Source organism: Acomys minous (assembly GCF_964271855.1).
Source record: "Acomys minous genome assembly, chromosome: 8".
Lineage (NCBI taxonomy): Eukaryota > Metazoa > Chordata > Mammalia > Rodentia > Muridae > Acomys > Acomys minous.
This window is the reverse complement of record NC_140489.1, coordinates 83,157,948-83,180,698: the sequence shown is the minus strand read 5'-3', so window position 1 is coordinate 83,180,698 and position 22,751 is coordinate 83,157,948.

The window sequence follows — 22,751 nt, the reverse complement described above, 5'->3', positions numbered from 1 at the left end:
CTATATTTCTTGGGCTCAAACCTTGCTGCCAGCATGTGATATCTGGGTGACAGCTCTTCTTTAGACCCAGACCTTGCTCTGTGGCAATCCACCTGGCCCTGCCCTCCAGGGTGTCTTAAGCACACACTGATCCTTGTTGCCCAGGCTCCCCAGGGTTCTCGATCTCTGGTTATCACCATCTTCCGGAAGTCATAGAAACCACTGTGAGGTTCAACCAGTTTGTGTCGTTTTTATTCCCCCACACCTCAAACTTAAACCCATCTTTGCGTCCACCTAGCTCACTACTTTGATACAAGTCACTAGGTGTTACAGTAACTGGGTGGTTCACACACAAAATATACTCTATTTGCCTTCTTGGAGGTACTTGTTATGTATAATGAGTGATCTACTAGCCAAGATGAAAATCTGTGTCATTAGCCACTGATTTAAACCCTTTATAAAAACAACTACACTCACTTTAAAAAAAAAAATAGTGCCTGATGCAGTCAAGCCTCTGGCTGTTGTTTTCATTGTACCCTCTCTTGGTCCCAAACCTGTGTACACTGTCAGTAGAGTCAACGCCACCTCCTCCCCTCTGTGCCCTGTTCACCACCCTTATCTCCTCTGGCTGGCCTATGTCTCTTCCTTTGGCCAATGCCTCTTTCGACTGTGACCTGGCTGTACTTCCCTGGTACACCTTCTTAACCTTTGCAGACTTTTCTAAATTCCAGTGTTTGCTGTACATGAAAATTTTCCACTGGTTCATGAAATTATTTCATTACACCCTGACATTCTGATTTCACTGTGAGCCCTGTGAATGTAAAGACGGTTCAGACATAGCACTCAATAAATCTTTTCGGCTGGATAGGCGGGTGGGTGGATGAATATATAACTGGATTCACTGAGATCATAAGGCAGAATAAAAAAAAACAGACTTATATTTGGGGAGTACAGATGTTCACTGTAGTGTTGAGAACAGACTTTTTTGACGTCCTGAGACATCCACGTACTCATCATGCCCTGAAACATGAGGCCATGGAGTTAAGGAGCAGGCCAAGGCCTCTAAGGGTAATTTTGGCAGAGAGGAGCGCCCAGGACAGGGCCCTCAGCTCCCCAGGACAGGAAGTCGAGGATGAAAGAGCTTAGATGTGCCTGGCTGAACGGTCTTCATCTTAAATTCTTACAGTAAAACTCCATCCCACAGGACCTGGAGGTGGCCGCACCTTAGGCGATCAGGCTGAAATGTTCTGGTAGAAAGATGTGTCCTGATGGCCAGCCCCTCCCTCAGTTCCATGCCCTCTGTCCCAGGCCTTGGCCCTGTCTGCTCCTGGACTGAGCTCTGTTGGTTCGGCTTTCCTGGCCTTTAGAAGAACCAACAGGACTAAAATAATCTGAGCACCCCATCATCCCTCAAGGACTCCTTAAACCGCAGCAACTTCTTCTACCCTCAAAAGCTGCTGGCTCCCAGCACGCGCTGGCCCTCATTTCTCAGGGATTCCTAGTGCTGCAACTGCTGCTTCTCTGCCCCCCACCCCCACCCCATGTCGCTGTGGTCCTGTGACTTGCAGGTCTTGGTTCAACTCTCTTTCCCTGCCGGCTGGATTCGCCCTTCTTGCTCTGAAAATGTCTTCTGGGAAAGCAGTGCCACGGACATGCTCTCTGCTCACCAGAATGCTCCTGACTCAGCGTTTCCCCTCTGATACTAGCAGAGGCCCCCAGAGACAAGAAGGGCATGAACAGGCGTGGTAGCAGTGACCTGCGGAGCTGTTCGCCTCCTTTCCCTTTGGCCTGCAGACTGATGAACAGGGTACAGCCTGCACTCTGAGCCCTTAAAGAGGATGTTGAGTGGGCCCCGGGAACTAGTCGCCCAATGGAGAGCAAGCTGCCGTTCCCATGGTGATTCCACACTGAGCCCCGTGCCCTGGGAACTCACCTCCTCCCATTCACTGTAACCTCCATTAAGCAGAAACAAAAGATTAATACGGCAGAAGCCATTTAATGAACTCAGAGCTGGCAGCGGCTTGCAGCTTTTTTCTTTTTTTTTTTCCAGAGCGGATTCCTGGAACAGCAATGCAGAGGCTTCCCCGCCTCTTCCAGGACAGCAAAGGCATTCAGCTGTCTGATCTCTCTGGGCTGTCAGACATCGATGCAGTAAATGGGCCCAGGCAGTCTCATGGGTGTGGGGAAGACCCCTTACCTCGTCGTCGTCTTTGTTCAGGTTATTCTTTCACCTCACCAGAAAGGGAGAAGAGAAACGGCTTAGGATGTGAAGAAAGGATGTAGGCTTCCTCGCCACAGCTCAGGGAGAAGTGCAGGGAAGCCAGTGCTGGGAGGGGACCAGAGCGGGCAGCCAGAGTGTCTGGAGACCTGCTGTCTAGACTTGATTTGTGGGAGGCTACAAGCCTCCTCTGCTGCTCTTTGTACCAGAGGTCTGAGGTCACTGAGCTTGTTGAGAACTCAAGAGGTCTCTGTACAGTGCTGGCCACGTTTTGTGCACACTGGAAACTCAGTAGAGGATCGGCACCCATGACTTGTCCGTTAGTCCTCTTCTCTCTACCTATTGGGAAATGTTTGATGGAGCTGGATTGAGATGCAGCCCTCCATGTCAGGGCCTCTGCTTGTTGTACATGCATGCCTGCCTTTCTCCACAGCTCCTGACGGCCTGTGGGACACAGATGCTGGGGTCTATGTAGGGTCTCTTGCTCTTCTCAAAGGTGATGTCAAGCCCAAGGCCTGGGGTTTGGACAGAAGCTTGAGTTTCATAGACCCTTGTGGACACATAGCAGAAAGCTTTCTTTCCAGAACAGTGAAGAGTCTTCTGAGGTCCATTCTCAGCAGTGAATATCAGCTAGGTGATGGTTTAGCATGTACTGCGGAGGTGAGAGAATGCACAGCCAGCACAGCCAGGAGCTGGGAGTTCTCCAGATCCTAAAGAGTCTCCAGAGGCAATTCCAGGAAGATGTCCTCCTCTCAGAACCCAGGGCCCAGCAACTCCACTGACCATGCAACCTGCGCACCCACAGGATCCAGGGATGCGAGCCCTCAGCTTCTTTCAGTTTGGGCTGTGGTATTGTGTGTGCAGCACTCACCGGTGTCAGTGTCTTAGTGGCCATCCCATGCCTGCTTCTTTGGTCTGGAAAGCTATCACGCCTTGCCAGGCCTTCTTTTTCTCTTCCTTAGAAACACAGACTAGCTAGCGAGCAGGATGGGTACGCTGGGCACTGTGGCTGGCTTGTTAGGTTATTTCTTCTAGCTAAGACAGATCTTTCCCAAGTCATGTCCATAAACAATGGCAGAACTGGGAGTGGAGGTCAGAAATGGAAGTGAAGGTGAAGTTGAAAGGGAGAAGTCAGGGGCTGAGGAGAAAAGTTATCTGAGCTGGCAAGCATGGCTTTGAACACATGGTCAGCTGTGGTCAGCCTATAGCTCTCAGGGTGCAGAAGCAGAAGAGGAAGCTGCCGGGAGTCTATCTCGGGGCAGCCCCACCCTGACTCCTCGACTCTTCAGTCAGTTCAGTAGTAATGGCGGTGGCTGGCTGGCTATTTCTAGTACGAACTCAACTCCTATTATTATTTTTAATAATAAAATATTTTTGCATATTGTACTTCTTAATTGGTAGTAAATAGTCACAGATTGTATTTAATAGCAACATATCCCCACATGTGAGTTGAATATGGTAATTTGTAATTTGTTGAGTTAAAAATGTTATGACTAAGAGGAAGTTGGTTTGGGTTCAGATGCAGGTGGAGGGCTGCTGTTCCCATCCATCGCTATGGCACAGAGGCACCCTGTAGGGAAGATCACACTGGGAGACGCTCCGCAGACCTGAAGCTGCCCAGCAACAGCGATGACTGAGAAGGCCTGCCGTAATGTGCACGACTCTAAAATTAGGGCAGCACACACAGGCCTGTTCCTTTAAAAAAAAAAAAAAACTACTTCCTGTTCACTTGGAGGACTCTGCCTCTCTCCAGAGGAAATACCCCAATTGTGGACCCTTTCTCCTCACAGTGCCAAATGGGGTGCCCTGCAGCCCACTCAGGGTCTCCTCAGTTCCCTTAGTTTACGTCCTTCTTGTCCTAGACATGGTGGCATTTCCTGGTCCATATTGACTACTTAGCAAAACAGACTCAGGGAGGCCTGGAGTCTATCTAGTGCAGAACACAAACCAAGAACAAGCTACTAAACATGCTAGTATGCAACTGGCCCTGCCCTTATGATGGCAGTAAGATTTGCCTCTGGCCTCCTGTGGCCATTCCCACTCCTGCTAAGCCCCCAGTTTTGGTAATGTGTTTTCTGTCTCTTTGCCAAAATCATGCTACTAGGATCTGAGAAGAGACAGGGTATAAGTCTTGAGAGTGGCAAGTGATGCCTATTTACCTGGCTTTCAACTTCTTTGGGAGCAGAGCTGGTGTGTAGGTTTCAAGCAAGTGGGGTGGCGGGGGGGGGGGGGGGGGAGGTAGGAAGACCAAGCAAATCTCACCAAAATTTATAGGATTTGAGGCTCAATTCTTCATTTTGAATGCCAGACCCACAGTCTCCAATTGTATTACCGACCTTCTGAAAGACCTGATAGTTTTCCCACAATGGGATTCCTACATTAAAATTAATCAATACAACAGATTAAGGCTGAAACTAAGCTGAGCATAAATTATTTTCTTTGCTGAGTGGGGCTTAGGGTGGAGCAAAAGTGTTGTCTGTGAGGTTATGAAAACGGCTCAGTTTCAACATTAACTTCAGATAAGTTGTGTCCAGGTCCTTGTAGCCTTCCCTTCTGTCCCACTTGCCCACCTACATGGTGGGGCCCTTTTCTCGGTTGTCCTCAGATGATGGACATGATTTCTGGAGGACCTTTTACTGCTGCGGAGGTGTCTGAGTCTCCTCTGCATCCCAGAGATAAACCTGACAATACCCGCATTAGCAAGTCCCTAGTGTACTCTCTGACTGCTTTCAGTAGGTAGAATGAAACGTAAACACCCAAGGGTGTGGCAGGGGCCGTTGGTGGGTGTAGAGCCTGTGGGTGGGCCAGATATAGATGGGATTGAGTGATGGCTCTGTTGTCACCCTAGAGAGGGGAAGATAGCTTTTCTCCAGGAGTTGCTTATTGGTTGCTGTGAGGTTTCCTGAGCTAATGTGTGAAAAACGTTTATCAGAAAGCAGGCTATATTTAGTGACTTAGAGAGGTGTCACATGCTCCATTCATGGCTCCTTCAGGAAGTCGCAAAGAGAGGTGGGAAGTGTTATAAGGATGGATCCACCTGCAGCAGAAGCCACCAGGTGACGGGGAGGGAGTACCATGTATTCTTCTCTAGATCCTGTGCTAAGCATGGAGAAAAACATGCCAGGGTGCCACTGCCCTCTGGGTGTGGTTTTACATGGGGATCCTGAAGAGCTCATGTGACTGCATTTGGGAAGATAGCTAAGATAAGGGGCCACTGTACTATCAGGGACTGGTCACCAAGCAAACAGGATGTGCACACCAGAAGAGTCTCTGCTTTCTCTTCTCCCACTTTCTCCAACCTGTAGCCAAATCTTTCAGCCTGTCTTAAGCTTGTTTTGAAGGTTTAAGACACTGTCATTGTAGAACATGGCTCCCAAAAAACACAGGACTCACAAGGCACCCTTCGTGTTATGACCTGAATAGACTCATATCTCTGTCCTAGTGGAGGAGGAGCTCCCCACAACAGGTCCCATTAGGATCACACAGCTAATGGCCCCACAGGGGTGAATAACTTTCCCCATTGCTTTCAGCTTGACGATATGAATTCAATACTTGAAGCCTACATGGTTTTCCAACTCAAAGAAAGCTGGCTCTGTCCTCCTTATACATGCATGGTGTCAAATAAATAAATGTAAAACAGCTTTAGTTTTCATAATTTATCAAATATTACTTCATTGCTACTGTGGTCATTGGTCAATGGTTAGCCTTGGGATGACCCCTGACCTCCTTTGTCCCTTCTGGCCATGAAGATACAGAGCTCATGTTTTGTGTGTCCTTGTCTGTCCATTGTCTGACTGCAGAGGGCTTCAAAGACAGATCCCAGGTCTGAGTCACTTTTCCCTCTGCAGCAATTTTCCATATCTGGGCCACAAGTAGACTCACATAATGAATAAAATAATGAATAAGTGAAGTTAATAAAATTACTGTATAAATAATACATAGGAAAAGGAACATTGCCGGTAAACCATTAACTCATGTGTGGACATAATTAACCCAGAGAGGTAATTACCGTATGTTAACACAAGTGCAGTGTGAGTCAGAGAATGATGAGGCTCAATGTCAGCCTGGGCACACAGGTTCCTGCCACACAGAGAAGGTGCCACATTTGCTCAGAATCATGTCCAACGTCAGAGGCATCGTTGACATGCAGTGAAGTAACAGGCCTTGGTTGGCTAGTACTTATGCATGTGTCTGTTGACACACAGCCAGTGAGATATGGAACATAAATCAGCTTTCCCTGGGTTAGTTTTAATCATCAATCTGACACAATCTAGAATAATCATCTTGAAGAGAGACTCTATAAGGAACTAAATCGGGTTGGCCTGTGGACATGCCTGGGTGGGTGGGTGGGTGGGTGGGTGGGTGGAGGGGATGGGGCACGGATATCTATTCTAGAGGGATAGAAGATCTGCCCACTGTGGGTGGAACCATTCCTAAACAGGGGATGCTGGACTGATTAAGAAGAGAGCTGATTCTTCTCCTGATTCTGGATGTAACATGATCTTAACGCCATCTTAAGTTTCTGTTGCCTTGACTCTTCCAACAATGGACTATAATCCAGAGCTATGAGATAAAACAAACCCTTTCTCTCCTAAAATTTTCACCTGGTGACAACAAATGGGACTGGATCTAATTGCCTGGAGTTTACATGTAAGGAGGTGTAGCAATAAACTAATATAATCTCATTTAACAAAAATGAGTGCTTTCCTCCTCTGAGGCTACAGAATACATGGAAAGAAATGCCGTTTTCTCCTTGTACCATTTTGTTCCATTGTTACTGTTCATGGGAGGAATCATCTGGACTTGTACTCAGAACCAGGCATCATTGTTGGCCTTCCTTCACAGCTGGTGTTTCTCTTTAACACGAGCAGCAGAGCCGTGCAATGTTGGGTGTGTTCTACACACTCAGTCATCTATACTGAGAATTAGCATCTTACAGGACAGTAGACCATTTTTTTCTGGGTTTTACTCCCATCTACCCTTCAGTCAGCTTTTCAGCCAGGCTCCAGAAAGTCAGCTCTACCCAGACACATTCCTATGGCCCTCAGCTCAGGAGAGCAGTGACCTCTACAGGGTTGTGATGCCCACAAGCTTTAAGAGGAGTCTTTCTTATAGTCACCCAGGCACCACCCAGAACAAAAGACTGACATGAGAACTGTGTCCATTTTGGTTCCCTAGAACTGGTGTATCTTTGCATGTTTCCAATTCAGTAACAACTTAGAGAAAGCTGTGCCCGGAAGAGTCATCTTCATTAGCTAGCAACGTTTTATTTTTATTCCTAACTTGGAAGGATACAGTGTGAATCAGTGGGCCCCATGGTTCTAGGGATTTCATTTCTCTGGTTACTTATGGTGAAGTTGGCTCTGGGTGTTTGCTTGGCTAATAAAATATTCTTAAATGAAACCCTTATGAGTCCCATCTGCATTCTCTGCTCTTAAAAGCCACCAAGCAAATCATTCTGTCTGGAGCATTCTAATCAGATTTACCTTCACAGTCTCTGAGCCTAATCAGCTCCGAATCAGTAGCAGCACCTCCTCCTCATCTGTCCTTCAGATGGTAATAATAACAATATCTGGGAGGTTGAGGAAAATACCTGATTTTTAAGTTTCAGGAAATTATGTAGCTAATAACATCAGACCCCAAACTGTCAATTATCACTCAACCACATGTCCTCATATGTGAACCCCAAGGACACTGTATTTCACATATTCAGTGAGGACAAGAAATCATTCTATAGCTTAATGGTATTTAGAGAGGTGCTGAAAACACTTTGTGTTGTTAAGTATAAAGGATTAGAAATCTCCCAAGCCTGGAAGAAGTTAGGAATGGTTGATGACATCAGCCCCTTGTATTGACCAATCAAAACCATGTAGCAAAGCTTCTTTGACTCCTCAGGTCAGTCAGCATAGACTTGTCCCATCATGTGCTAATACTCCACCAACTGAATGAGGTTCCAAAGGCTTGTGGCTCACACTTCCCTCCAAGTTATAATTCAAGAAAAAAATGTCGGGTATGCTTCAGGTGATAATCAAATCAGTTATTGCATGTTATAGATCATTCTAGATTATAACACCACTTTGTGAGTTGTAAAGTGTGCACATGCCAAAAATATTAAACCATACAAAGATATATCAGACGAGACTCTCTCCTGCAAGAAGTTGCTTTTTCTGATTAAGTCCCATTCTCTCTGCTGAGTGCCCATTAGGTTCAGAGCACTAGGCTAGGTGGACCAATAAAATCAATAACTTACAAGCTAATTAAAGAGAGTGGAAGTACCTCAGTACAGGTGTATCCAAGGCTCAGAGGAATAATCAGAGAGGGATAAGGGCCTATAGTTTCTTAAAATAAAGGAACCCTGAATTTCATTCTGGGCAATCTGGGGTACAGGCTGTGGCAGACAGGAGATAAGCCACAAAGAATCTCCAGGAAGCAACTCACACCATGATATGGCTACATCAGGGAAGGCTGAGTGAAGTGCTAAGGCTAAGTGTGAGTCCCATATATAGGGTCGGGTCACAACAGGTACAAAGGGTGACATCACATGTCAGATCCATAAGATAAACTCACGTCAGATCCATAGGATGAGAGACTGTCAGATTCACAGTTTGAGGTCATGTTTCAGATCCATAGGATAAGGTAACGTCAAGTCCCAGGGTGAAGTCACTTGTCAGAGCCATAGGGTAAAGTCACATGTCAGGCCCATAGGATGAAGTCACATGTCATGTCCATAGGGTGAGATCACATCAGGTCTGTAGAGTGAGGACAAATGTCAGGTCCATAGGGTACCTTACCCTATGTATCAGATCAATAGTGTGTATGTATGATCCATAGTGTGAGGTCACAACAGATACACATAAGGTGAGATCATGTGTCAGGTCCATTGGGGGTCCCAGGGGGTACAATAGGGAATTCTTCAGAGGAAGAGTGTATGAGTGAGTATGTGCATGTGTGTATGTGTATATGTGTATGTTTATCTATGTGCCTGAGTATGGTGTGTGTGCATATGTGCTCATATGTGCCATAAATAATCATTATAAAACAGGAGCATGTTATGCAGAATTGTCTCTCACTGGACTTTGAAGGCTGACATGCAACATGAAAAACTTAAGACATGAGAAGAATTAACATTTTAGTTCAAGTTCAGTATGGAATCGAAGTCTGTGCCCCATTCTGAAGGCTGGCAGACATGAAGAATCCTCTTATTTATGCTTTGTTCATTCCTATAACTGATTTGGTATGGCCTCGCCACACTGAGGAAGGAAAATTGTTTATATGAGCAGCAAGATTCAAATGTTAAACTCATCTACAAAAAAAAACCCCACAGGTAATGTTTGAGTAAATATCTGATCACCCCATGGCCCAATTATCTGTCACATTGACACTTACAGTTGGCTGCCACAGAGTCTGAGTCATGGTAAGACACCAGTAGTTGATCCCCTCTGTGATAGGAGTTTTCAGAGGTTCTTAGAAAGAGAACAAAGTGTTCTTTGCATGTGAACAAGCTGCTTCTGCTACTTCATGAATGAAAGAGAGGAGAAAAATGCACAAGGGAGCAAGAAGAAGGCAGGAGTCCACCAGATTATTTAGTCTAATATAAAACCTACACCTCTGGCACCTTATGAGATGAGTAACTTTCAGCTTACTAATGTCAAGAGCTTTTATCTGGTGGAGGCTGTCTGCAAAATTAAACAGTGGAAATTGTCTAGTTTTTTTTTAATGTAACCTACAAAATGATATAAGGAAAGATGAATGAGTTAAAAAACAATATGTGTATGTATGTGTGTGCAGATAAAATGTATATGTGTGCAGAAATACACGTAAATAACATGTGTGCATACAAACATAGAAATGTATGCACAGACGTGTGTGTGCATTGTAGTAGTAAATCTTTGGCTGATCTTGTCATCTTTATTGAACTGGGAAATGCTCAAATTAGTTAAACGTTCCTCTAGGTCTCTGGGAGAATTTCCACAGAAAATTAAACAGGGAAGACTGCATGTAGACAGCACATCTCATAAGGGGAGAGAGCAGGTGGAATAAAGGGGCAGAAAGGGGCTGGTGAGGTGGCTCAGTGAATGAAGGCCCTTGCCTCACGACCTTGGTGACCTGAGTTCAACTACTAGAACCCATACAGAGATAGATGAAAAACTGACTCCACAAAGCTGTCTTCTGGTGTCCACATGAGTGCCCCACACCCACACTCACTGTACCCCCCAACACAGAGAGGGGGGGCAAGAGAGGAGAAATGTAAAGTTTTAAAAAGGAAGGGAAGATTTTTTTGAATACTGTATTTATACTTAAACAAGAGGCAAGAAAAAAAGATGAGAAAGGGGGGTGACCACAGCAAGTAAAGAATCAAATTCATATGTCTGCTGAGACACCTTGAAGATGCTGTTGCTTGTTGTTTCCCCACCTGGGCATTGGCAACTTGGAAAATTGGACCTTTGATTATCTGTTCCTTTGTGTCTCAGCACTCCTTACGGTCGTACATGCAAAGGAGCAAACGCTCGTGACCTTTGAACCACACTGCTTTGGAGCACTGTGGACTGGAGGGAATCAGACTGTGGGGGCAGATTGCATGTTGACATTGTTTTTTTTTTTTACCTAAAGAGACATAGATATGTTTTAACATATTTTAAGAAAACATACTCAAAAGTGGCAATAACCTCTAAGGCGTTCGTGCCAATATAGTCTTTGGTGGGAAATGTATGTGATTTTCTACGGTGATAGCTTTGACAATCAAGTTGACTCCTAATCCTGAGTAAACCTCTGAGTAGTCACACAGTAAAGAAAGGTGACTGAAGAGGTTCTATGTGGAGGGCATGAACCCAATCAAGGCCTCTCAGACACACCTGGACCACAGGGGCTTCGCTGTGGAGAAACCTAAGACTTTGCCTCTTCTAGCTGCCTGCGTTGTGCCTGGAGCTTTATTGTAGCACCATGTACCTTGGTGCTGCTTTACTCTAAGGCTCCTCATTGCCCCTCTGGAGAGCTTTGATGGGCACAGCACCCCTTGATTGAGGTGCATATCATGATGCTATACTCTCTCCTTTACGGCATGCAATAAGCAAAAATTTCTTAAATAAAAAAAAATAAGATTTTTGACCAAAAGAAGCCTAAGTATTTCTATTTATCAAAAGATACTATTCTATGGAAGGGGGAAAGTGTTCATCAGTCCTCATCCCTGACTGAGTTATAAGCGCTGATGGATTCTAGAGGGAAGAGCCTGTTTTCTTTAAGGATGTGGCCCCCAGTACCAGTGCTCCAGGGGATAGTCCCACATCCAGTATATGAGCAGTAAAATTGGACTCAGCAGATTATTAAAAACAAAACAGAACAAAGACACAAAATGTGATGGTTAAGAAAGTAGGATTAATTGGGGAGGAAAGGGAAGAAATAAGGGTGAATATGATCAAAACACATTGTATGAAATTCTCGAAAAATAATAAAATATTCTTTAAAAGGATGGAGATAGCATGAGTACAAACCTGGGAGAGAAGACACAGATGTTTTTGACCAGCTAAGAGTCACACACCAAATATGTGAAGAACTTCAAATCAATAACAAGACCAATCAGCCTTGAAACAGGCAAGCAATTTAAACAGATACTTCACAAAACATGTTGCCATTGCCAGTGAATAGTTTACAAAGTTCTTAACTTTCCTTCATCCTCAGGAACCTGAAGTTTAAATTTCAACGTGACACTACCATGAACAGTAGATGAGTGGCCAGGTCTCCTGTACTTCTGGTGGAATAAACTGGGCCAGCTCTGGGAAGCAGATAGGCAGGCAGGTATATTAAACAGTGCTATAGCAACATCCCTAACAGCTCAGACCTGAGAACTTCCCAGAGGCCCAGTGGTGGGAGGAAGACTTCACCAGAGTCACGGAGTCAGGTGTGGTACCCTGAGGGATGAGAAAGACTGCACTGGAGCCTCTTGCTGCAGTGCCCTGGATCTTTTGAGCAAATACCACATATGAGAGATTCCAAACAACCTGACTCTATTATGTAAGTTCTAGAAGTGCAGAAGCAATTTGTGGCGATGTGGGTCAGAGGAATTACCCTTGGGTGCAGGCCTGTTTGGTTCCTGTTGGGTTAGAATTTTGGTGAACACAGGTTGCAAACCTCCATTGTACCGAATGTTTCATACCCGTGATTTTACCCTTTTACTGATGGATGCCACATCTTCAGGAGACACCTCCCAACCTACAGTTCTTAATAGAGGGCCATGCACCTTCATGGACTTCATGATGCTCCAAATCTTTATTTTGTCAATCTGATTTCTGCTGGAGTTCAGAATTCTTGAGTTCGCATTCTGACCTTGGTCATATTAGTAAATTCAACTCAGCGATATTATTCTGATTCCTCAGAAAGTCATCAATACAAGTGTCACACATTTACACAAACATTTTTACACTCTGTCTTCAAGGTCTCAGGAGAATCTGGCACATCTGATGCTCCAATAAGAGGTGAAACATTTTGTCAATATTATTTTTCCAAGCATGTTGCAGATGTGGTTATTGGAGTCCTTGTTGGCTTCTCATAGAAACACCTACATGACAGGAGGAATGTTTTGGAGGGAGGTGGGATGGATGAAGGATGGTTCCTAACTCTGTGGCCTCTCCACATCCATAGACAAAATTTCCTTTTTTTCCACGTTGTGTCTTAGGTAAGGTTACTATTGATGTGATGAAACACCATGACCAAAGCAACTTGGGGCGGAAAGGGCTTATCCAGCTTATGCTTCCACATCACAGCTCGTCATCAAAGGGAGTCGGGACAGGAGTCAAGCAGGGCAGGAACCTGGAGGCAGGAGCTGATGCAGAGGCCATGGAGGGGTGCTGCTTACTGGCTTGCTCCCCATGGCTTGCTCAGCCTGCTTTCTTATAGAACTCAGGACCACCTGCCCAGGGGTGGTCCCACTCACTGTGGCTGGGCCCTTCCCAATCAGTCACTAATAAGAAAATGCCCTACAGCTGGACCTTGTGGAGGCATTTTCTTGGGAGAGAACCCAGGCAGCATCATGTTTGCAGAGCTTGGCCTTGTGTAGACATCCCTGTCCCCAGGCAGTTGTGATTTCTCTATGGTCATGAACAGGATGCATGCCTGGCCACATCCTACTGCCTCTTTCCACAACCATCTTCTCAGTCCATTTTTTTCTTTTAAAACAGAAGCTTTTAAGATTTTTTTTAAAGAGACAAAGAAAAAAGAACCTTGTTATTATGTGTAACTGAAACTTCTGACTAAGAAATGATTGTAAGTTGGATGTGGTGCTGCACACCTGTAACCCCAGCACTCAGGAGGCAGAGGCAAGAGGATCTCCATGAGTTCGAGGCCAGCCTTGTCACAGAAACCCTGTCTCGAAAAACCAGAGGAGGAAGAGGAGGAGCAGGAGGAGGAGGAAGAAGAAGATGAGGAAGAAGAAGGAGGAGGAGGAGGTATTGTAATGTGATTTTTTTTCCTACATGGGGGTTTTTATTAAGGTATCTAAGGACTAAGAGAAAAAATAAAGCTGCTGGAGCCTTGATCCATAAAAAAAAAAAAAATTTAAAAAAAACTGCAAATTCTTCTCATCAACATTTTTAAAGAGTTCTATGGCCTTGGTTCATAAAGACCTTGTTATCTATGAATATTTAATTCTGATCATGTATCAGAAAAATGAGGGCAAGGCTGTAGACATTGTCTTTTTTTTCCTTCCTCCCTATAATACCATTTGATTGTTATACTGTATCTAGCCACATCCTCTAAAAGCTTTTGTGTCTTTCTACTGTGCACCCACTCTTACCAAGCCTCTTTACCCCATGTGCAAACACACACACACACACACACACACACACACACACACACACACACACACACACACACACCCCTACCTTCCTGTACAAGTCATTTAACAAATGTCTTTACCATGTGACCTTTCCTGGTACTTGCACTTGGCAGGGTGCATGGTCTGCCTTGCTCTTCTATCCTCTGCACATAGCTGTTCCTGATGTAGCTGAGCACACATGCCTTAGTAAAGAGGCACAGCCTTGGGGCACAGGCACCGATAGCCTTTCATGCTGGGAATATGTGCTGCTCCAATGCCAGCACTGTGATTATGTGAACTTGAAGCAGTACTTGGGCCTGAGAATTGTCCTTGAGTGTGTTCTGCAATAAATTATTTAAGTGAGCCGAGGAAGAACTAATTGGTTAATAACCATAATTGGGATTAAAGAGTAATTTTGATTTTTAAAAGATGTTTAAAAGGATAAATATTCGGTTGTCTCGTTTTGCTATTAAAAAGAAATAAGCCCCCTTAAAAGGCTCTGCATAATGGAATGTATAGGTGGCTAAATACTGTCCTCCACATGGAGGTGACAGGCCATCGCCACGGCCGCTGTTGGTGGCAGGCTACTGGATGCAAGCTGCTTACTTGTGCATCGCCTCAGGACTTGGACTATTATTATTTATGTTTTGTGCTGCTCAGTAAATGTACATTGTGCAGAACAATAGATTAAATTGTGCCGAACAAAGAGTACGATTCTGGCCCCCGGGAGAGGACTTAAATTCTAGACACTTAGGTGACACGGTTCAGGGCTTGCATAGAGTAGGAGGGTGTGGGGCACCAGGGCCCAGCACATTAAAGGAAGAAGGAGGGTTAAGCTTTAGCAAGGAGAGAAAAATAGCAGCGGTCGGTCGGGCCTGAGTAAAGCAGTGCATCAAAAAGAAAGCAAAATGCTGGCTTGAGGAGGGGAAACAAAAACAAAGCAAGTTAAGAGGAAAAAGAAAATACAAACACAAAAGAGGTAATAAGACCACAAGAGTCTGCTCACGTGTACCATATCCGCCGGGGTCCCTGCCAGTGTGCCTGAGCCTGTGGAGTTGCAGGTGTAGTCTGTACCATTTTTCCATCTGTGGTTTAGGGAGCCTTGTAGCAGTGAGAAACACACAGGTCTTCGTGCAACCACTTACATTTATACCTTTGTGATTCCATGATTGTGCCTCATCGCCCCCGCCCATTGTTGTCAGCAATGCTGAAGAAGAATTCATGCACTGCCTCAGGGTAGAATTTCCCCTATCTGAGCACATAAGGAAACCAAGGTGTGCTTTAAGCTTTACCTGTTTCAGGTGCTTGGTTTGAGCAGTCTGGAGTTCAGGCTTTCGGGGTCACAAGTTATGGGCAAGTGAGCAGATGACCAAGGACTGAAGGTATAAAACTTTCCATTCATGGGCATATTTCAAACCAGGTTGCATCCCGGAAATTCTGGGACTTGTCAATCACAGTGCACGTCTTGACCCACAGCTGCTGTTTGCCTGCTTACTGCTTTTTATAAACCAAGTCGTACTTCCCAAATGCTATTCTTCCAAGAAATTTCTAATCTGAAAGGAAGTCCAGATTGGCACAGAGATAGCGACTCTCTTGGCACTGTGACTAACTAGAAACTAGTACCCTGAGTGCTCGGGGGAATTGTGCTAAGTCTTGCTCACATTTGCCGGTTCCAAAGATAGAACTTTGCTGTCAATAAAAACCAAGGATATTTTGCCAACTCCCTTCATTCAGTCTCTCAGCACTGGTTTCTCAATTGTCTCTGTCCTTCTGCTCAAGATGTTTTACCTGCTCAAGAAAACAGTAATTCTTAACTCAGAGGAAGCCCACCAACTTGGCCCAATTAGGGGCCGGTGACTGAACCGGCCCCTAATAAGCTCTGTAGTAGATCCTGACTCCTGGGTTCAACTTTCAAATTTCTGTCCATCCATAGAGGTGATTCCTAGACTGTTTGCACTTACCAAGAACTGAATAAATATTAAGTAAACTCTATGGGAACTCTGAGAAATAAGCTCCAATCCTTAATAAGCTTTATGGAAACAAAAAAAAAATGGCTGAAGACAACATAACAAAGCTTTCTTATTGGTAGATTTTCTTGAGCTTCATTTCTGAAGTATGACTACAATATCAATGCATTAAGGAGGGTTATTGTGCACTGAGGAGATGGTTCAGTGGTGAAGAGCATGTCCTATTCTTGCAGAGGACCTGACTTTGGTTCCAGCGCCCATACAAGGTGGCTCACAGCCTCCTATGACCCCCAGCTCCAGGGCACTCCCTCTGCTTCTTCTGGCCTCCTCAGGTACGTTCCCTCACATGTGCACATACCAGCCCTACAACATATATATATATAATAACACTTTTTATTTTATTTTATTTTTTAAATTTTAATTTAATTAATTTATTCAGATTACAACTCAATTGTTATCCCATCACTTGTATCCTCCCATTCTTCCCTCCCTCCCGCTTTCACCCTATTCCCCTCCCCTGGGTCTATGACCAAGAGGGACCTCCTCCCCCACTATATGGTATTGGCTATCAAGTCTCATCTTGGTAGCCTGCTTGTTCTTTCTTTGAGTGCCACCAGGCCTCCCCACCAAGGGGAGGTGGTCAAATATGGAATATCAGAGTTCATGTCATTTAGATGAATATTGTAATGACCTATATGGTGTTATTGTATCACTCAGGGTGTTCTAAAGGACCAGAACCAAACTGAACTGAACTGATAGGATGATAGAGTGCACAAGTGCACACGCGCGCGCACACACACACACACACACACACACACACACACACACACACTTTATTAGTAGGTCCCTGAACTTAAGGCTGGGTACTTCAGAAACTGTAATCCCACAGTGGCTGTTTCACATTGGAGAAGCCACAAACCCAGTCATTCTCAGTCCACAGGCCCAGGTGTGCCAGGATTTCCAGTTTGGTCCCCCAAACCTGGAAGGTTGCTCAAGAGTTCCTATTCTTCAGTCATTTATGGAAAATTCTGGCTCTGATATCAGAAGCTAAGAAATCAGAAACAGCAGAAAAAGGACAAATTAACTTGGTGGCAACAGGGAAAGCCAAGGGCACCATGGCTTCTACCATGCCATGTTATCTGGGCAGCCACCAAGATAAAGGTGTAAGTCACATTTGGGATAGGCTTTCTCACATAAATTAAGGCAATTTATTCAATTCCTTAATTGGATCCCTACTTAGGCGAATATGATTTGTGACAAGTTGATACTTAACCAATAATCACAGCTATCATGTGGTCAACGGGAAATGCTGTATGTACCTGTGCACTTATGTATTGAACTCCAGGGAGGATGTTTGGTGTCCTGTTCTGACTCTGTCTGCCTTCTTCCTTTGAGACACAGTTTCTCACTGAACCTGGAACTAGATTGGAGGCCATCAAGACCCAGGGCTACCCTTGTCTCTGTCCACACATCACTGGTATTACAGCCTTTTGGGAGGGGGAGGAGGTGTTGTGCCAGGATCCCAGCTCAGTTCTTTATGCTTGCACAGTAATCACACTCATTCTTGATTTTATTTTTCCTGTTTTTTTCTAGTCCGTGTGTGAATACAGTTATTTTAAATATATAGATTTAATGTTTTCATTAATTTCATATTTTTGTAGTACTTTGTTGGCATTCTAATCTTACCAGGGTTTTTTAGTCTGTTTCACTAGTTGAGGTAGGGTGTTTGGTTTAACTAGCTGGAAACTGATGAGGGTGGGTTCATAGGGTGGGTGTCTAGGGAAGGCAAAGAATCATAATTTTCTACATTGTCTTGGTTGACAGTTAAACTGTGTGATTTTTGTAGAAGATTCCAGAGATCTGAGGAAATCCCCAGAGGGCCAGAGAACTTGCTGAATTTTAAAATGTATCCATAACCAGAGATGGCTTGGTTGCAAAGGACTGGCTGGTCTGGAAAACTAGAGCTTTGTCTCAAAGTTACTGGCTGAGTGCACAAGTCCCCAAGACCCCAAGTAAGCAGGGACATTTACACACAGACAGGCAGCTTCTAAACTCTCTATAGAGCTGCAGTGTCTAAGACTAAGAAAGGAAACAGGAGCCTGTGTAAAGCACATTAGCTATCTCTAAGACAAAGCAAAGCAATACACCAATTCTATGAAGAACCAACAAAATCCAGACTTGCTAAAAAGTGTTATCAATGATGTCCAACTTTTACTAACTTATCACCGATGATTCCTAGAGGAATGTGTGGCAAACAATCAGGAAAAAGTCCCATAGTGGACCTTGAGATTACAGTTAGTCAGTAGCTTAAAAGCTGCCATGATATGAACATTCAATCAGTTAATAAAAAGAGTCTTGAACAATTCAATGAAAATATACTATTACTGAATGAACTGATAGGAAATCTTAATAGAAATGTAAAAACTACAAAGAAAAGAGACAGCTGGAAATGCTGTAGTTGAAGAAACATAGTATCTGAAATAAGAAACCACTAACTATCCCAATTAGTGGCACTGATGTAGAAGAAAAAAAAAAGAGTTGGCTTTTAAAAGGATGGATCATTGACAATAAATTTAGAGGATAGGAAAAAGCCTGAATACAACTGAAGAGAGACATAGCTATGGCACATTACCAAGCACACTAACATATCTATAATAAGGGGGCCAGAAAGAGAAAAAAGACGTCAGTCAGTGTAAACATGCTTGGTTTTGACTTATGAACAATTTCAGCTATGAAGCTCTACAATAGTGGTTCTCAACCTGTGTGCCATGATTCCTTTGGGGTCACATAACAGATGCTTACATTATAATTCATAACAGTGGCAAAATTACAGCTCTGAAGTAGCAAGGAAAGAATTTTATGGTTTGCGGGCGTTGGGGGGGGGGGTGTCACCACAACATGCAGAACTGTATTACAGAGTTTCTGCATTAGGAAGGCTGAGAATCACTGCTCTAGCATGTCTCAGTAGGGTCTGTGTAACATGTAGACATATCAAATATTCAGCCTCAGCCAAAATCTTTAAAGCAGTGAGACAAAGACTGCAGCCACATACACAAAAGAGCAACACAATGTGCACTTGACTCTTCATCTTGAACAATGGGATCCATAGAAATTTGTTGGAATCAAATGTTAAAAGTCTTGAAAGATGCTTTCAATAGCTATTGAAGCTAGCCTGTAAACATGAAGGCAGGATAAAGAATTTTTGATAAGCAAATGCTGATGGAATTCTTTGCTAGCAGAATTGCACTATAAAAAAATATCAAGAGATGCCATTCAGGTTAACATTTCATAAGGAACCCTATAGCCATGAAAGTGGTGAAGGATACACCAAACAGAAAATGTGCAGTGAATGTGAGATATTGTATTTATGTTATTGTGAAATAAAACGTTGCTGTACTATATGCTTAAATCTGTGCTTCTCTTGACTTGATTACCAGGCACACGGATGCTAAAAGCAGAATTTCTAAGAAATGTAGGGTGAGCCACATATATTGATACATTGGGAATTAAAGACGAATAAGAGGAAATGGAGATATTTCATAGATATTTTGTTATCTGAGCATTTTGTTTGTTTGCTTTCTTTTGTTTTGAGATCAAGTCTTGCTTTGGAGTCTAGGCTAGACTGGAACTCAAGATCCTCCTACTTCAGCCTCATAACTGATATAAAGTCTTAGAGTCCATTGATTATATGCTTTATTAGTTTGACAGTATTAGTATTAGCACTATATCACATACACGACAGAAGATAAGGAAAAAACTAGTTATTCAATGTAAAATTAAAATGATATAATAAAAACTTAATAAATACAAAATAAAACAGTCACTGAGTAAGATGAACCCCCTCTCAAAAAAGATGAGATCAACCCAAAGCAAAGGGCAGGTCAACACTTTATCCAGGTACATTAGATGAGTGGAGACCAACTTTAAATCAGCAGTCACCAGATTTGGGCCCAGTGGGAAACATGGCCTTAGTGGTTTACAAAGGCTCTGAGAATTAAGGGTGTTTTTATATATATTGTAAATGTTAAAAGAGGAATCTGAGCATAAGACAGTGATGGTGGTGGTGATGGTGATGAAGATGATAGTGATGAAGATGGTGGTGGTGGCCAGTGGTGGTGGTGATGGTGATGATGGTGGTGGTGGTGAAGGTGGTAGTGGTGGCGGTGAAGGTGGTGGTGGTGGCAGTGGTGGTGGTGATGGTGATGGTGGTAGTGGTGGTAATGAAGGTGATGGTGGTGGCAGTGGTGGTGGTGATGATGGTGGTGGTGATGGTGATGGTGGTAGTGGTGGTGATGATGATGATGGTGATTACGAAGATGGGAAACTACTATTGATGTGGATGATGATGGAAGAGGACAATGAAAGGAAGGATGTTCAGCTGGAATTGTAGATGGCCTGTGAAACATAAATATCTCCTACTAAGAACTGTATAAAACATGTTTTCTGACTATTTTAAAAGAGAAATTTATATTATATCAGACATTAGCATAAGTCCTATGGACATTAAAAGAAAAATAAAAAATTATATTTGATAATAATGGCTGCAAAATTTAAAAGTTATTTGAAAATTATATATTATAGAGGCTGGGTAAATAGCTCAATGAAGCACCTGCCTGGCATGTGCAAGACGTAAGTTTAATTCCCAGAACTCAGGTTATATATTTGTGTGTGTGTGTGTGTGTGTGTGTGTGTGTGTGTGTGTGTGTGTGTGTGTTAGACACAATACCCTGCACTAGTAATTTATCACTGTAGAGGCAGAGATAGACAGCTTCCCTGGGATCACTGACCAGCTGGGCTAGCCTCCTTGATGAATTCTGGGCCATTTAGAAACCTTGTCTCTAAACAAAAGATGTGTGGGGCCTAAGGAACAGCTCCTGATGTTGACCTCCAACCTCCACATGCACACATATATGAGCATATGCATACACATACCAACATACACAAAAGGAAATTATAAATTATAAAAATTGGTTTAAGAAAGAAAATTTCATTAGTCTTATGTCTACTAAGGAAGTGTAAATGTGAGTTTGCACATTTTATAGATACACACACACACACATACACACACTTACTTCTCTAGGCCTAAGTGGGGCAACTGGTGGATTTTGCCACATAATTAGGAATCACTTTATGAAAACAGAGAAAGAATGAAAGAAAAAAAAAAAAGAACACTTTCCAGTATATTCTGGAGGCCAGTGTTACCTCAATTACAAAAGGGAAGATGAATCCTAAGAGAACTGAAGGCTGCCGTGCCTCCAAGTCATGTCTTTATTAGAATAAGTATATTTACTCTGCAAATCAGCATAACATGTGAAAAGGACTGCGTGAAATGAGGCTGAGTCTGTGGTTCAATGCATGACTCAGTTACCATTTGGAACTCAGGGAACGTGCATGCTGTTTCTACAATAAAACACCAACCCATCCCCACAGTTACAGAGACAGTGGTCGATAAAAGTGAGGCACTAATTCCCTGTAATACAGTATCTTTGTTAATTCTTTGAGAAACTCATGTGGATACAACGTGCTTTGCTCCTATTTACCGACCTCCTCCCCTTAACTCCTCCAGGATCTATGCTCTGCCCCCTTTGTCCTGCTCTCAACTCCATGTCCTCCTTAATTTTGGCTTACAACCCACTGGGTCTGATTTGTGCTGCCCACTTGTGCATGGGAATGGGGCCATCCACGGTAGCACAGCCAGCCTGCAAGGGTCCACACTCGTAAAGAAAACTGACTCTTTCCCCTAGAGGCTATAGACTGTCATTAGCTCCTCTGTTTGGTCATAGCCGGGGACTCATGGTCCTCTCCCACCAACTCCATGCTAGTCTGCTGTTGGGACTGTTCTTGCCCAAGCAACCACACCTGCTGTGAGTTCAGTCCTTGGTCCTGCTGTATCCAGAAGACACTATAGTCACCCTGATATCTGGCACTTACAATCTTTCTGTCCCTCTTTCCTGAGTCTTGGAAGGGTAAGGGAGTGATATAGATGCCCCATTTGTGGATGAGCACCCAGAGAAAACATAGTCTCTGGACATTGACCAATTTGTGCACTAATCATTGTCCACTGCACAAAGGAGTTTCTCTAAGAGAAAAGGGCTGAGAGCTGCACTGATAATCTGTCAATCAAGAGAAACAATTTAGAGAGTAGGTTGATACTGTATCCATTTAGGAAAACTGAGGCATTGATGCTTGTAAGATGGGAATTCTTCTCTAGGCACAAGGCACCAGGAACACAGCTGATACCTTGAAAACAGTGAACAGCAATATGTTTGCTGCTTACCAACAAGAATGTAGTAAACTGTCACCCTCACCATTTTTACCCAACTTTGTGTGTGAATTCATAGTACAAATATGACAAGGAGACAGAAAAGCTTAAAATGAAAAGATTATTACAGGTGATATGAAAGAATACAGAGAAAATCTAAAGCAAAACACAGAATGTACTTTCATGTGTGTGTGTATGTATAGATTTTCAAGTTTTCAGAACACTTTGTAAATACATAAAAATCTATTACTTTTATATACTAACAGTATGGTATTTGTAACCATATTAAAATGTCTGAATGAAAAGTCCTAAGAAATAGCTAATATAATATATATACTGTATGCTATTAAGCAAAGGAACAAAAGAATGACAAAATAGACACATTGCATCAACCAGTTGAAAGAGTCACAGTTATTTAGATGAAAATAATCCTTAAATTCATAAGTAAGTTTAATCAGATGCTTGTTAATTTTTTTGAAGAGAAATTAAAAATATATGAAAGCATTCAAAAATGTATAT